Source organism: Mustela nigripes, chromosome 14 (genome assembly GCF_022355385.1).
Source record: "Mustela nigripes isolate SB6536 chromosome 14, MUSNIG.SB6536, whole genome shotgun sequence".
In the NCBI taxonomy this organism is placed as follows: Eukaryota; Metazoa; Chordata; class Mammalia; order Carnivora; family Mustelidae; genus Mustela; species Mustela nigripes.
The window spans coordinates 7,503,771-7,515,700 of NC_081570.1; the positions used below are offsets into that span (position 1 = coordinate 7,503,771).

The 11,930-nt window shown below is 53.0% G+C and overlaps 1 protein-coding gene across 2 annotated transcripts in view; it reads right to left on the reverse strand.

Annotated features, from left to right (window-relative positions):
* CASZ1 (castor zinc finger 1) overlaps positions 1 to 7,508 on the reverse strand; it is a 143,974-nt gene extending 136,466 nt beyond the window's left edge. Inside the window, exon 1 of one of the 2 annotated variants that reach the window (XM_059375427.1) lies at positions 7,432 to 7,508. The gene's annotated coding sequence lies outside the window, so the exon portion shown is untranslated. The remainder of the gene's footprint in view (positions 1 to 7,431) is intronic. The other variant, XM_059375428.1, reaches the window with a different exon arrangement.
* Positions 7,509 to 11,930: the final 4,422 nt, after the last annotated feature.

Consider the following 11,930-nt stretch of genomic DNA (forward strand, 5'->3'; position numbering starts at 1 on the left):
AGCGAGTCACCCTCTCCTGGAGATCCCCAGTGTCCTCTCAGACAACGGGCTGGCGGGGCTCCTCTGGGTTCCCCCCACCCCAGCCTCCAGGCCTCCCACAGAAACTCCCAAACGCTGGGCCCACCACTCCCCCAGGACTGCTTGCCCCCCCTCCTCTGCTCTCTCTTTTCTGTGTCCTCAAGACTCCTCTCACCTTGAGAAGTGTTAGGATTACCCAGCATTTACACTGCACGCTCTTCTTTATTCCTTAAGGCTTATTAAGAATGATAATGAGTTCCAAAGGAGCCACACGTCTCTCTCTCTCTCTCTCTCTCTCCCTCTCTCTTCTCTATCCCTCCCTCCCCTCCCCCCTTTGCTCTCTTTCTCTACGTGTCTTTTCCACCAAAGACACACAGGACAAATCCAGACCAAAAGGAAAAAAAATTCCGACAATATGGACCAAGGGCACTTGAGGATTGATATTCCATAAATCCCTTTCTCTTCTTCCCTCTCCCTAGTTGTTCTCAATTATTGAGATTAAACACACACATACACACACATACACACACACACACACACACACACAACCCTCCCCCTTCCACTCCTCACCCTCCAGGCCACCCCTCACTCTGCTGGACTTTGAGCTGGGGGAACTGGAGAAGGGCCCGGCTTGCCTGCACAACCTCGTTAATGTCCGGCTCTTAAACGGTTGATTAATTTCTGCAGAATTTATGACAGGCTTCAGCCCCCCCCCCCCGCCCCCCCCCCGGCCCCAGCCCACAGCAACTTAACTTGGTGAACTTGACTGCGGCGGGATTGGGGGACAGAGCTGGGATGCCCCCCCCACCCCCGCCAGTGGCTTCCTGCAGCCGGAACCACAGGCAGCCCAGTGCCAGACAGAAGACACACAGAATGCCAAAGGCCAGGCGGGAGACAGACCCGCACAAGGAACGGCATGGCACCCACGGGGTAGGGGTGGGGGAGCGGTCCCCGGGCACCCAGAAGCCACGGCTAACTTCTGGCCCTGTGCGACTTTCTAATTTCAAAACAGGGAAGCCGTTAGAATATGGGACAACGAGGAAAGGAACCGGAGAGGCTGAAAATGATGTCCAAGTTCGCGCCCACCGAGCCACACCACGCATCCCAGCAGAGGGACCGGCCTTATCGGTCTGCCGGGCTGCCCTTCAGAGAAGGGGAAGAACAGATCCTAATGAAATTACAGTTTTTAAAATGTCTATAAATTAAATCTCTCCCCCCACCCGGATCGCGCTCGCTCTCTCTCTCTCTCTCTCTCTGCATCTCCCGGTGAGCTCCCTCCTTTACAAGGCTTGTTTGCCTCTCTTCGGTTCCCTCTGCTCTTGTCTGCTTTTCTGATATAGACATCAAGAGGTTACGGGCTCAATTACAGCTCCGTTTGAGTCTCAGCACCAGACTCGCCTGGCCTTCTCTTCTGCTCTTCAGAAACCAGATACCAAAGAAATCTCTCTTCTGCTTTATATTTTTATTTTTAATGCCAAAAGCCTCAAGATTCATTCAGTTGAGTCACGGCCTTTTTTAACTTACTTCAAATGGTGGGGGGGGGGTATCCTTTTTAATTGTGTCCGAGTATAAATATCATGAAAATGCTTTTCTCTGTATCTCGTTCCCCTTTCTTAAGGACACACACAAAACCTTAGCGATACGTGGAATTTCAAAAGGGGGTAGGGGGACACAGTACAAGTATGCTTAATTAATGCACGTCTGTGCGGGGGGGGGGGGCAGGAAAGAGAGCTGCTGGAGAGTATCAGTTGGACATCTAGTGTATTTCTAAAGTTAAGGAGTGACATCATAAGACTTCTTATTAGCAAAAAAGCCTATTTGAAAAGGATGGAACATACATGGTGATTTTTTTTTTTTTAAAGGAAAACATTTCTTCTGCCTTCCATAACACTGTCTCTTGATAACAGGAGATAGGCCGTCTATATGTTACATCCTCAAAAAGCCACCCCCTCCCCAAAAAGTGAAAAAAAATCCAAGTCACAGTCAATCATCATCGTGGATTCCTGAGAAGGAGAAAGGAGTTTCGAATTATGGGTCTAAGGGGAAAAAACAAAAAACCCCTCCACTATAATTCTGGAAATATGAACCAGAGGGGATTCCAAAAAGTACTTTTCCAGGAAAAAACACTTGAGACAAAGGCTGGAGAAAGCTGAAGCTCAAGGTGAATCAAAAAAGGAAAACTTTGTCTTTCCAATTAACTAGACTGGGAAAAAGAAAGGGGGGGCACACATTAATACCAACTCATTAATTCTTTCCTGTAAACAATTTAATTAAATTCTGCTAAATACAGGAGAAATACTCAATTTGGAGGGCTTCCCCCCCCACCTCAAAAGCAAATTCCTGCAGGTTACTCCCCACCATGCCAACACTTCCCCTGCTGTACAACCTTCAAATGGATTTCCAGCCCAGGCGTGGACTCTACACGGCTCGCGGCTCTGCCAGAATGACAGCCTCATATGTCTGAAAGCTGACACTTCAGCTTTTAAAAGAAATGGGGGAAAATAAGCTGTTGACTTCTTGGTTAAAGTATTTTCTTGTTCTAACTCATGTTCTTATGTCACTGGGCTAAAAAAAAAGAGAGAGAGAGAGAGAGAGAGAAGAGAGAGATATGACTTTCCTTGAATGATCTGTTTAACCTAAGCCAGAGGAAAAAAAAGAAAGTCATTAATTACTTATGTGAGCTATTGCTTCAGAAAGACAATAAACCTGCCCGGTCGCCATGGATATGACATATTTGCTCTGAAAACAACACAATAATTAGCAAAGGGGAAAGATACAAGGAGAATATGCAAACTCCTGAGTTTAAAGCCACAGTGCTCTTTTCTCCCGTAAGCCTGTTCTGTTTGCAATCCAAATCAAACAAATTTTTAAAATATAGCGAAGGGGGAAAGAGCAGCAACGGCTCCTCTCTCCTCTGAGCTGAGAAGCAACAACCACGCCACCCCCTTCTAAAATATAATAATATAAAAGAGAACCAGGATGGCATGGGGGGGGTGTCAAGTATTGACTCTGTTTTATTTCCTATAGCAGGGGTGGAGTCTGAGGTTTGTTTTTGCTTCTTTCTTCTTCTTTTTTTTTTTTTTTAAGTGTGCTCTTATTCAGCTTTGGACCTTCTGGCCAGATATAAATTTATTTATGAAAGCCAAATGCCCTGTGTGTGCCTCACCCCTCCCCAAACTAAATGGAAATGCGAAGGGGTGGAGGTGGGGGGGACTGTTCTTGAAAAAGCAAAACAGTATACTCAGAAAGCATCAGCTCCAGAGAGGGACATCCACTCCCCCCACCTCCAAGAAAATGGAACCCGGGCCTTACTTTAAAATTAAAAATGCATTAAATGGTTTTACCTACAACTTAGTCCCAGAGGATCATTAGGAAATGCAATCGCTTTGTATCATATCTGTCAGCGTGATAAATACTGAGTTCAGAGTAGGTTTGCAATTTTTCAGAGTGTCACAGACCAAGATAATTTTTTTTTTTTTCTGCCTTACTTTCTTAATTCACTGCACCCACCCTCTCAAAGTCAGGAGTCGACCAAAAAATACCTGAGAAGAACACAGGAGAAGAAAAGGAGAAAAAGTTGATATGCTTTTATACACAGGACAGAGGTTACTGATCTTCCTCCTACCCCAAAAGTGGGGAAATCAGGACTGTCAAATATTTGGATATTTTAAAAATTTTTTAAAGTACTCCATTAAGTTTGAGTAGAAACTTTCCCCCTCTTCCCAGAGGCTAATTTTCCAAAAACAGATGGTCAGGATCTAAAAGAGAAGCAAATATACCTCAACCCCCACAGGCAGAGAAATCTAACTTTGAACTTCCTTTTAAATTAAAAAAAAAAGGGGGGGGGAGCAGATAAACTATTAATAAGTATGAAAAATTAGCTGAGCTACAAGTTTTGTTTTTCTTATTTAAAAAATTCTTTCAACACAAGGGGAGCAGATACAAAGGAGAGGTTCACATTCGACTGACTTCCTATTTTTTTTTTTTTAAACAATAGTTGGGGTTTTTTTTGTTGTTTTAGATTGAACTCTTTGATCTTGAAAGAATTTTGCTCTTATACGATGGGGAAGATGGGGGTGAAATGATCTGTTTTAAATGATGATGCAACTTCGGGATCAAAGCCTTCGCTCTCTTCTAGCCATAATAAGCTGTACTTGCCACAAAGCGCGAGCCTCCCGGCTCCTCTCCTTCGTAAGAAGGAAATAAAATGCACGGAGACTCAGGGAAAGACGTGAAGTCTCTGCAAGGTGCAAAGTCTAAAAAAACAAAAATCAAAAAGACAGAAAGAGAGAGAGGCACTGCCCCTTTAAACGTTTTAGTGCATATGGAGTTTGATTTCTGAAAGAGATCAGTTTAACATCTCCATAGAAACCAGCAACAGATTATCATCAACAGAATAAATAACTAGTCTAATAAATTAAACAGGAGGCATAAGATCGCTGGAAACCTGATTACTGAAGTTCAACAATATTCCCCATAAACTCTCGTTAACCGCCTCTAAGGTGGCTAACAAGATGGGGGGGGGGGGGGGGGCTATCTCTCCAGCTCGCGGGATCCCCGGAGAGGCGGTGGCCGCCGCACGGGGAGGGAAAAGTTCCTCATCCTGCCCTGCAGAGGGTCTGAGAGCTCGAGTGAGGGGCACACCCTACAGCCGAAGTTTGGCAAGTGGGAAAGCGGCTGGCGTCGGGGGAGGTAGCGCGAGTCGCGGGAGATCGCGCGGGACGCGACGCCCGCTCGGGACGCACCTCCTGGCCGCCACCAAGGCGCAAACCCGGAGCTTTGCGCTCGGGCGCCGAACAGCCCAGCGCCCCCTCTGGGCACGTGGAGCGCAGCCCGGGCGCAGCCCCCGGGGACCAACTACCCCCCTCACCACGCCCGGCGCAGCTGCTCCTGCTCAGCCCGGACAGCTCCCTTTAGGACGGCGATGTGTGTGGGGTGTGTGTGCGTGTGGGTGTGCGCGCGCGCGCACGCGCGCGTGTGTTGTGCGTGTGTGTGTGTGTGTGTGTGTACGCGCGCGCGCCGTGGGGTGGGCGGGGGGGGCGCGCCAGTTTACCCGGCGATCTGTTTCCCCGTCCCCCTCGCGCGCTCTTATCGAGCGCCTGTACCAGCTCCGAGACGTCCTAAATTTACCAACTTTGCTTCACGATTACCCTTGGCCTTTTCCCCCCTCGCCGCCCCCATCTCTTTGAGTGTACCGGGTGTTGGCGGGACGACCACAGGCTCTGGGGGGTCGTGCCCCCAGACTCCGCTGAGACAGCGACGCATAATTCCCCCCCCCCCGTCGCCCCTTGATCCAGCTGGGTTTGGGGGAGCTCCGGGCTTGATGGAGGGGTGTTCTCGCTGCTTCCCTGGTGGACAATGATACGCACCCGCACACGCACCCGCACCCTCCCCAGCGGGACTGGAAGGAGGTCCTCGCCGCACCCAGGGCCCGCTTCCCAAGCTGAGGCTGGGTCCGGAAGAACTTGGGTAGAGGGAGAAGCGGCCCCCTGCCTCCCTCGGCACTCTTCTCCTCCCCCAACTTCGGACCTGGGTCGGGGACGACTTGGAAGAAGAATCTGCACCCACCCCCTAGAGAAAAATCCATTATTATTATCTTAATCTACGCCCCCGAAGTGTCCCTCCCGCCGTGATTGACGGCGCATACACCTGTTCCCCTCGCCGAGAAGCTCCCAGCGCTGGGGACAGACGTTCGCCCAAATGCTCCGCCGCAGCGACCCAGCGCCCGCTCGCTGCCCTCGCCGGTCAGCCCCCGCCCGCCGCCCCAGCGCGCCCCTGCCCGCACCTTGCCACCCCGGCAGCCGCCCCCTCCCCTCCCAGGCCCGGCTCCCCAGTCCGCCCGCTCCCGGCCGCGCTGGCTTCGGGAAGAGAGAAAGAACAGAAAGCAAAACTTCCTGGCGGCCGACGGCCATCAGCTGCACATTCTGCAAATGCCACCGAGTAAAAATAAACCGGCCGCCGCTCCGCCCGGCCGGCTCACCCCGGGCGCACGACTCGGCCCCCTGCCCCGGGAGCTCCCTGACTGTCGTCGGTCCGACCCGGTCCCCCATTCCGGCGCGCCCCCTGGAGCCCCGCTTCGCGACGCTCCTCCGCCAGCCACCACGCGCTCCTCTGCCCTGAAGGTCGACCCCAAGTGACCGAGTGGTCCGTCCAGCCCTCTTCCCTTCGGTGCCCCCCTGCTCCCCCACGAGCTGCTCTTCTCTCTGTCCTCCCCCTCGTGCCTATTTCAGCCGCGCGTCCCTGGATTCACGGATTCCTCTCCGCAACTGCTAAGCCCCGGGGTCACCCTCAGCCCACCCTGGGGCACAGCCCGCCAGACCCTCTCCCACCTCGGCTGAGGCCCCTGGGAGCGCACCGCTCTACCCGCCTGCCGGCCCGCCAGCCCAAAGTCCCACATCCCCGGGCGCAACTTCTCTCCCAGCGCACACAAAAACCGCGGCAACTCCCCCGAACTTTTCCCCGGACCCAGGCGGGCTCTGGCGGACAGCCGCATGGCCGTGAGCCGGTGCCCCGGCTCCCTGTGTCCAGCACTGCCAGCCCTGCGCCCCGGGAAGCCTGGGGTGGGGGTGGGGGGAGTGAGGAGCGCCACTTGCCGCGCCCGGAGCAGCGCACTTGAGACAAACTTCCCAGGCACGAATGAAAAAGGGGGCGCCGCTCCCCCCAGCCAAGCAACCCTTCGCCTTCGTTTTCCCACCCGGAGGCACCCCTTGGCACCCCGCGCCTAAGTGAACACTGCCTACCTCTGCCGGTGGCACCTACACCCTGGTATGGGGGCACAAGAGTCGGCTGGAGGGGTTCCCCACCCACCCCTTCCCCTGGGCAAAGTCTTGCAAAGTCACCCCAGGCACCCCTCACGCCTGCCTCCTTCTCTGCCCTGACGGGCGCTCGAACCCCTGCAGCCGGGGGTGGGGGTGGGGGGGCGTAGGGGGAAGGAGTGATTACCCGGTATTGGCGAGCACCTGCCCCCCCCCCAGCCTGCAGCGCGGGGGGCGCCCCCACCCTATTCGCAAAGTCCTGCACTCGCGCCTGGCACCTCCCCCTATTCTCCCCTACCCCGCCGCCCCCTCAGCTGGAGTAAGTGACCCCCAGGAGCAGCAGCCCTCCCCTCTACCCGAGCCGCGCGCTGGGCATTCCCCTGGCCGCGGCGGGCGACGCGCCGCCCCGCGCCCGGATGCCAGCCCTCCGTGCCCCCTGCCTCCCGCACTGCCGGAGTTGGGTGGCAGCCGCCGCGCGCAGGCAGGCTGGCTGGCTGGCTCTCTCGCTCGCTCGCTCGCCCGCTCCCGGCTGCAAGCGGCAGCCCCGGGGCTGGGGGGCTGCACCGGGACAGGGGGCGAGGCGGGGAAGCACCTCGGGAGGCCCCGGGAGCTGAGGGGCGTGGGGGGGCCGCGGCGGAGAGAGCGCCGAGTCTCTTACCTGCACTTGGGGCGGCTTTGGGTGACTTTCCAAGTCCGGGGGAAAAATGTGTGTGTGTTTGGGATGGAGCGCCGCGGGCGCGCATGCGCTGCCCAAAGTTGCCGGATCCCGGATTTTTCGCTCCCAGTCTCCGCTCTCGCCCGCTGTGATTATGGAATTCTCCGCGGCCGAGCGGGCGAGTGGGTGGCATGCAAAACCCGGGCCGGATCGCTGGGCCGGGCTCCGCTCCACCCTCACACCCCCAGACCTTCCCCTCCCGGTTTCTTCCCACCCACCGCCCGGGCTGAGCCCTGCTCGTGCGCGCAGCGAGCGAGACGCGGCCTGCGGAGGAGGATGTGAGCGCAGGGCTCCCTTTTGCGGCTGGAGAAGCTCTCCGCACCCCCCCCCCCAAGTTGAGAGGAGCTGGGGACAAGAGAGAAGGGGCAGAGTGGGTTACTTTTCACCTGTTCTGATCCCGGAGAGCCAGTCGGCTTCCCGCTTTCCCACCGAAGACCTAGCTCTTTTCTGCAAGTTAGAATGTTAGAATAGTCGAACCCAAAGGAACGTGATGTTCTCACTGTTTGGTATCTGCTTTGCACTTACTCTTTGCAAGGGAGTTTTTCATTCAGTCCATTGTGCAAGAAATAAATCCTTAAGTGAGCAAGATAGGCCCAGAAGAATGAACCTGGTTGGGGGTGGAGGGGTGTGAAGGCGAGAAGGTAATGAGCATTAAAACAAATGAATAATATTATTTCAGAAAGTGAAAGGATCCGTGAAGAGAATAAAGCCAGGCAATTGGATAACGTGTTTTTAGGAAAGCTAATTTACCCCTCCCAGGTGAAGGAAGACGGCCTCTGTGGGGAGGGGGGGCCTTCCAACCCCACTGCAGAAGCCCCTGCCTTTTCTCCCTTTGTCCCCATACCTACCTCCCAGCTGGTCTGAGGTGGCCACACCAGGCTGAGCTTGGAGATCAGCAGCAGTCTTGGCGCCATGGCTCTGGTCCTGCCTTTCTCCGCCAGGCCACCCCTGTCCCAGGACTGAGCTAGTCGCTGTACCTGGTTTTCTTTCTGAACAAGGACATGATGGAAATAACATAAGAAGCGAAAGAAATGGGTAAACACTCCGGTGGTGAGAGAAGTGAAAAATTGACCACCATAGTAAATGAAATAACTAAACGATTTGTTGAATAAATGAAAATAAATTCAAAGTGTGACCCTCAGTTTGGAGAGTGCATTAAACTAAGAGGAAATGCCACAGGCTAGTAAATGGTGGTGCTGGCTGGTAGACTTTGGGACCTAATCTGCAAGGTTTCAGCAAAGCTTCTCAGGACCGAAGTTTCCAGAAGCCCTGGATGGTAATTGCCCGAGACAGAGACATCCGCTGGGATGCATTCCATGCCCTGCCTTAAACTGGAAGTTTATTGGTAAATGCATAAAGACTGGGGACTCCATAGCCCTCTGGCCTTGAAGTGGCCAGGATTTGCCCTGTTCTCTAATAAAACCTCCAGATTTGGGAGAGGAGGCCCAACCATGCCCTTATCCCATAGTTGCCAAGTGATCTCTACTTGTTTTGGACCAGCTGAGAAAAAAAACACACCAAAAAAACCCTCAAAAGTACAGCTTGTCTCCTTCCCACCTGGAACGGGTCTGAGAATCCCATGTTTGGGATTTGTCCACACAGGAAGGCAGATTTGAGGGTGAGACACACCTCTCAGGTTCAGAGAATTTTCTCCCCTCTTTAACCCTGTAATTAACAGGACGCAGCAACACATCAATAATTAACACTTCCCATGGACCACTGACCCATTACTCTCTACCACCACCCCATGCCATCAGATCAGTCTCCTGTTTCAGGAGTTGCTGTCCTGGCCTACCACACATAAGACCCTTGTGTCTGGTGACTCAGCGGTATACCCAGCCCCAAGGATCTCAAGCCCGATCCCTCCATTCTGCAGAAGGAAAAACTGAGGCACAGTGAGGGTAATGACCTGAGTAGTGGTGAGGGAGAATTTCTAGCTTTGGATCTGAGGCTAATTCCAATCCTGGGGTCAGCTTGTACTTCGGGGTCAGACCCTAGCTACTCACCAGAGGGGTGACCTTGAGTAAGGCATATGACCCCTCTGTGCCTCAGTTGCCTCAACCGTAAAATGGGGACAATAATAGTCCTGCCGCCTGGGCTTGTTGGGAGGCTAAAATGAGTTAATGCAGGAAAAGTGCTTGAGCCAAGAGAGTGATCGATAAATGCCAGAAATTGTCATTGCTCCTTGGGACATCCGGTGCTCCCTCTACTTCTCGTTTCTTCCTGTCCTCTCTCCTTTCCTTCTTCTCCTCTGTCCTTTCCTTCCTCCAGAACGGCTGGAGGGGTCTTTTGCCGCCTGCCCTGCCGGTGAAGAGCAGGTCCTTCCCAGGGAAGACACAAAGGTCTGATGGCTAGTTTTCGCCTTCCTGCTTTCTCACTAGAAGCCTCATCCCCCTCCCAACAGCTGTGTCTCAAGCACCAAAGTTTTAAGACATTTATTCTTCCATCCATTTTTTTCTCAGCTACTTCACAATTCTCCCGTCCTCTGGGGGAGGGGGGGTCTACCTCCTCTGAAGGAACCTCATGTGGGAGGGGGAAGCTGGAAACAGTGACAAGAGTGGGAGAGGGGAGGAGGACTTTGGGGTGAGGTGAACAGGGACTCTAACTCTTCCTTTCCAGACCACCCCCCAACTCAAAAAAATCTTTGTTTTAAACAAAGCAAGGGACTAAGAGAGAACACCATACCTAAAACGTGGCCCTGGTCTCTCAAGCCTCTTGCTGTCTTGTTCCCCCCCCCCCCTCCCAACTAGCCTTGCAGAGACTAAAATCACATGCTATTTTCCTCATCTGCTTCATCTTAGCATGTCCTGAGCTTTCCATAAAATAAAATACAAACTTTTCCCCATGGTCAACAAGATCTAGCACTGCCTGTCCCTGGACCTCCCCTCAGTCACATTGTCCTGACACACTAGCTTCTTGCTGTCTTGGAAAACTAAGCTTATCCCTACCCCAGGGCCTTTGCACTTGTTCCCTCTGCCTGGAAGGCCCGTTCTGCGCCTGCTTCCTTGACATCACTTAGGTCTCTGCTCACGTGTCACCTCCTCAGGGAGGCTTTCTCCCTGAAGTAGTTCTCTAGCTTTCTCTCTCGCCTTATCCTGTTGGAGTGTTTACAATAATTTTGCTTATTCATTTTGTTCTCATATTTCCTGTCCAGTTGCCCCCGCTAGAATGGGAGCTCCTGGGAGGCAGGGACTTTTTTCTGTGTCCCTTCATGTCCTCAGCACCTCAAACTGTGCCTGGTGCATAAAAGACCTTCACTCTCTTTGAGTCAGGCACCAGATCAAGAGGAGTCTACACGGTCCCTGTCCTCGAGGAGCCCATGCTGCAGGAAAAGAATGACCCAAGTTCCTAGGACAAAGTTTAGGGGAAGGAGGAGGAGCTGTTACAACCCAGGAATTTCCAGAAGTTGCCAGGTTGGCACGGGGGCTTTGCCGAGTTTCCCACTCCCTGACCTGAGGCCAGGGGTCAACAGTGGGGAGAGAGTAGGTTCTGTGAAACCAGACCCCAGCAGAATAGCCTCCATAGGGTCAGCAAGGGACCCTATGGAGGTCATCTATCTAGCCCCTGTCTCCACTGAGAGCCTCTTCTGAGTCTCGAAGGGAAGACCCCCTCCTCTTGCCCTTACCAACTTCCTCACTGGACTGTGAGCTTCCTGAGCAGAGGATCTGGGCCTTTTTGGCAGAAGCCAGAGAGACAAGCACAGTTCCTGGCACCCAGGAGTCTCCTGATGATTGTTGCACAAAGACATTGGTCTGTCTCAGTCTGTGTAATTGGGAAAGACTTGAAAGAAGCAATCACAGCTCAGCCTCCTGGTCACAGTCATTGGGTTTCTGACCCCTCTGCAGTGACGGAAAGCAACACCCAGCCGGACACCAATTGTTACTATTTGCCGAGTGGTTGTCGTGCACCAGGCACCAGGCTAAGTGCTTGGGTCATCTTATTAGACCCTCACAACAGCTGTAGGGAGGAGGGGGGGTTGTCTATATAATATACCCATTATACAGATGAGGAGGGCAAGGCATAGAGTAACTTTCCCAAGGCTGAACTGGGCTGTGAACCCAGAGCCAATGTTTTTCACATTTGGGCTGGGAGGTGACTTAGCCCAGAGCAACAAGCATTTTTTTTACCCTTACTCTGAGCTCATAAAGAGATGAAAGTTGAAGGTGAGTGCGTTGGGAGAGGAGGAGAGAGGAAAGAGAACAGATCTGTCCTTTAACTGTAAATTGTATCTCAGTGTTGTAAAAGACGAAAAAAGGAACCAAAGAGATTCAGGACCCAGTGCTAGGTTCTGTATACAGTAAGCACTCAATAAGTGTTGACGAAGAATGATGATTTTTCATTTAAAAAATTGCAGACTATGTGCTCGGTCTCCCTTTCCCTAAGCTGCTCCTGGTCTCGAGACTCTCCTTGGCGAGGCCTCTTTTCTGGAGTCCCTGGGCCTA